The following is a 5,000-nucleotide window of genomic DNA, read 5'->3' as shown; positions in this document are numbered from 1 at the left end:
GGGTAGATTTAGACTAGCCATAAGCAATACATGCTTTACTGTGAGGGTGGTGAGACACTAGAACAGGTTGCCCAAAGAAGTTGTGGGTGTCCCATTCCTGGAATTGCTCAAGGACAGGTTGGATGGGTCTTTGAGCAACCTGGTGTAGTGGGAGAGTGTCTCTGCCCATGCAGGAGAGTTGGAACTAGATGATTTTAAAGTCCCTTCCAACCCAAACCCTTCTGTTAGTCTATGAAATTATCATGCAAATTGCTAAAAGCACATTTAATTAAGTGACAAAGTTGGTCTTGATTTTCTGTATCAATTGTAATACTAGGCTCAAACAGGAGAGTTCTCATACCATCTGCACCCAAGTCTCCCACTAACTTGTTTTAACTCCAGCCAACTCCATGGCAGACTTCCAGACCAAGAGAGTCTCGTGCACCAGACTGTAGGATCCATACCAGCTGTTTAAAGATGCCGGCAGCTTTTCTGAATAAAGGTAAATTGCTCCATTTTGAGGAGTTTTCTTGAATAGTAAAAATAGAGAATATGTACTGAAGGTCAGGTTTTCAAATCTAATAAAATTATAGATAACTGAACAAAAATTGGCAAGATAATATAACACATATGTTACCTTACTCCTCATTTTTTCTAGTATTTTCTTACTCATTTTTCCAAGAGTGTCTGCATGTTTGGAAAGCTGTTATATAGGTTCAACGTCATCTTCGTTACTGAGGTATACATAGACCCAACTATATGATAGGACCAAATAGGTAAAAGAGAAACTCAGAATAGCTGGATCCTGAACAGTCATTTTGCATGAACTTACCTCTGATCTAAACAGCTGAACTAAATACATATTTTTTGTTTCAACACATCTTAGTATGATGTGTGTAGTTAATTGTTCCTTAAAAAATGCAATTTCATGATGCATTTGATGATTTAGGTATATAACAGTTTTTTAGTTCTCAGAACTAACTAAAAATAGTTATTTTAATTTATTCCTGCTGCCTACAATTATCCATAACCATGTATTTTTAAATATTTCCAGCCTATAAAAATTACTAATTTTTGCCACTTGTGTTTATCTGCATTTAGACTTTGATTTGGATAAATTAAGCTCTCAAGTGTTCCTTGCTTTATGAAACTCTGCATGTTGTACACTTCAACACAAATAAATGACTTCTACCATTAGAGGTTTAAATAATGTAATGTATTTCATGCTCAGCCTGAAGCTGGATTCCAATGAAGTTGCTAATGCACGTAATGATTAAGTGTAACTCAAATACTAACTGTGTTGTTGAAAACATGACAGGCAATAATTTGGTCTATTATATTCTGCCATTTAATTGCCTAGTACAGACATTCTCTGACACGTTATGAAGCAATGATTTACAATTATTCAAGCTGCAAAGGTCAGAAAGTGACATTATAATCATCTACACAGAGATCCTTTCTAATGCACAAAAACTAGGTAATACCACACAAAAATAGTTTTACTAGAGTAGCAACTTTCTATTTAAGATTTCCCAAACTGCACAAGTATAAATAATTAATTTATATTACAATACATTAAGGCATCCTTGAAAATATGATGTTTTTCCTGCTCCTACCAATAAATTTATGAGTAAGTCTTTTTTGCTTGCTAAAAGCAATTTTAAGAGCAGGCTTTCACTAAAAGTAGCCTGACATTAACAGTAATCAGTTTTAAAAAACCTGAAAATCTACAAGATTTTTTAGAACACAACACATGGGAATACAGCCAATTTTTTGATGCAGCCAGTCAAAGCACATTCTTATCTATAAAGTACAAAGATCTATTAGCCACTATTCTCAATATAGGCAAGTATTTTTCTTTAAATATTCTCAAAGTAACCACTGTCATTAAAATACTTAACTTTATACAGATTAAGATCTCTGAACTATTCCTAGCATTAACAACAGCAGCAAAAGTGATGTTATTTCCATGCCTGGGACACTATAACTCTCCTCAAAGACTGTTTATTTGAGGCTTTAAAAATAGCCAAATTTAGGCAAACACTTATTTAGCAGAACGTCTTACAGCAACTCCAGAATTGACTGAGAAAAGGACCTTGAAAGCAAATCAAGCACTGAGGAGCAGAAAGTAAAAAAGATTAATAACTCTATTCACCAAAATACCAAAATAAAGCAAAAATCAAACAACAAAAAACCCACCAAAAAAACCCAAACAAACCAAAACCACCCCACAAAAAAAAACCAAAAAAAACCAAACAAAACAAAACAAAACAAATTACTCAACTACTTCAGCATTATACAGGAAAAAAAACCCCAACCTTTTCCACTCCATTCCAAATTCCTTTGTGTATACATGTACTTACTTCTATTCCTTAGAGCACTTTGCTACTATATATGGAATACTATAGACAGAATAAAACATAATGAAGACATTACTACAAATGTCCGTTCAATTTTTAAGAAGATAATAACAAATGTTTATGTGCATGTTTTCCTAAAAATCTAAACCTACCTTATACCCATCTTCCTCAGCTGATTTTTAAGAAGTCATAAAGAAGAGAGAAAAAGAAAAAGAAGCAAGCACTCTTACTTGAAACACGTAAGTACCTCCGCAAAAATTCTGTTTCTGAAAGCAAAGGCATGGAAAAGGCAAAGGAAGAATAGATGCACTTTTAAATCAAATATTGCCTATATATTCTGTTCAAAATCTCAAGTGCAGAACAATGTATTTTTCATGTTCTACCTGAGGCATAAAATTTGAAAAGTGCACAATAAGCCTTTTCACTGCATTTCACCAGGCAAATGAAACAAAAATTTTAAATGCTGGGCAACCAAGATTTGCTCATCTAACCCAGGATATCAGCCAATTTCAGAGCCAAACTTTCAAAAATGAAATTCAAATATGCAGCAGTTTGCTACCTGCAGAAAATAGATACTACCTCAGAAATAATGGCATATACTTTACATCTATTGCTATGGAAAAGAAAACAATTAACACACATCTGCGATAAGGAAATGAGTAGCAGAGGGTTTATTCCAAATGTTAAAACGTTAGCAGTGTCCAATTTCTATGTCATGTACTTTCTGCTGTGCAGCTGAAGAAAAACAAACCCTGAACTTCAATTTAAAAAAAATAAAGCAAAACAGCAAAATTACTGCCTTTTTCAACAACTAAGTGAATTATATATTGTGTACTTTGTATCATGTAAATATGAGGATCATTTGGAAAACTGAGACAGAGTAAACACTTCCTAAAACAAAAGCACAGATACAGCTTTCACTTTGCATTCTTAAACACCATTTCCAGATATTTTTTTGTCAAATAAAAAGTGGTATTTTGAGACCATACTACTTCACGATGTTGCACTGACATTTCACCTTTAAAAAGTGCCCAAGCAGATTCAAAAGCTTTTGAAACACAAATTTATCCTCACAACTAGCAGAGGGCTTATTATCTAAATCTAAAAGTCAGAGGATAGAATATTAACTACTGCAGAAAAGAAAACATAGTGCGGGACCTTCTGTTTGTGACAAAATTACAGAGTTAATGTTCCTGAAAGATCACTTCACCTTTTAAAGCATGATTTTTAAAAAGGTAAAATTTATAGCAATTAAAGCTAATGAAGAAATGCAGCATGAGCTGCTTATGTTCAGGAACTAATAGGTCCACTGAGCATTTCTAAGATTATTTAGCCATCAATGATAATGAATTGACATTGTCAGTGGTGTTAATGTACCAATGCTCTATAGTGCCACTAATCCGATAGCCAATCCTAGCAATTTATTTTTTTTTATGTTGCTACTTTATTTTTTTAACCTACACACTGCCCAATCCTTTCAATTAAAATAGCAGAAATACAGCATAGGCTATTACACTTTTTTCTCTTCTTCTCATTTAAGGATGGCATATTCATTATTTGGACTACAGTTCAAACTGCTTTGGTCATTCCTCCTTCAAATCCTGCTCAATTTTAGCTACAGTGCAAAAATGTCTTTTCCAATTAAATCAATGTTATTCTTCAAATACATTTTTGGTGCACATTAAGTGAAATGTGAGGGTTATTTCAACAGGTATATAAATCAGATTTTTGTGAGCACAGGGTATTGTGGTGTATGTCTCTTCAGGTGATTGTTTTGCCACATCTAAATAGCACAGCTTCATATTGTTGATGAAAATTAGCTATACACTACACAGAAATGGAATATGAGTACCTGCTTGGCTACCAGGGACGACATGTCAGCAACATATAGTAAGTTGCAATCAGCTTAGCAAAATAACTGACACTCAAATCCACAGTTTAAATAATTCATACATGTTTTGCTTGCTCTCTTGCATTACCATCATGAATTGCAACCAAGAGTTGTGTAATTTCTGAGAGAGATTCTAAGAACATGTCAACCTCAAGTGAAGGAATAAGTTTTTGAAAAAATGAGATGCTGTGCCAAATCCTAATACTTTTAATTCTCCTTTTATAAAAGATAGGGTGTTAGCTATTTTGAGATATTTTTTTTTTTACTTTTCCTCTCACGATAACAGTTAAAGAATATGATGATTTTTCAGTTTCAGTTAAAAGGGAATTGAATAAAGAACCATTGTCGAGTTTGTTGACAACTTCTAAAGAACAGAGCTTAGCCTTGACTAAACAGTTTTATGGATCTATAGTCATTAACTATCTTCCAGGCCAAATTCTCAGCAATTCATATAGGAGAGATAGTAAATAAGATTTTTCATACATCATAAAATAGACTGCCATGCATAATGTTCATTTTAAACATGCTGCAAAATAAGAACAAGTTATTCTACTGATAATCCATGGACTTAAGAATTAGGCTCATACATTTTTATTTCTTGTTTCAAGAAGTCAGCAATTAATTTTCTTAAGTGAGGAACAACGTCCAAAGTATCTCATAATGCTGCATGCAAAATTATTTGAAAAACAGAGAGATGAATCAGTGAAAATCACTGAGCTGCATCTTCAGCTGAAGATTCACTTGTCCTTTAAAATGTGTAACTCACTTTG

The 5,000-nt window shown here is 33.4% G+C and overlaps 1 protein-coding gene across 1 annotated transcript in view; it reads right to left on the bottom strand.

Annotated features, from left to right (window-relative positions):
• The window catches only part of ZNF407 (zinc finger protein 407), a 317,688-nt gene that overhangs the window by 299,844 nt on the left and 12,844 nt on the right, over positions 1-5,000 (bottom strand). The window lies entirely within an intron of this gene.

The sequence above is a fragment of the Chaetura pelagica genome, unplaced genomic scaffold (genome assembly GCF_000747805.2).
Source record: "Chaetura pelagica isolate M959 unplaced genomic scaffold, ChaPel_1.0 scaffold312, whole genome shotgun sequence".
Lineage (NCBI taxonomy): Eukaryota > Metazoa > Chordata > Aves > Apodiformes > Apodidae > Chaetura > Chaetura pelagica.
The sequence above is the reverse complement of the archived record's forward strand: the minus strand, read 5'-3'. Positions and strand labels throughout refer to the sequence as shown.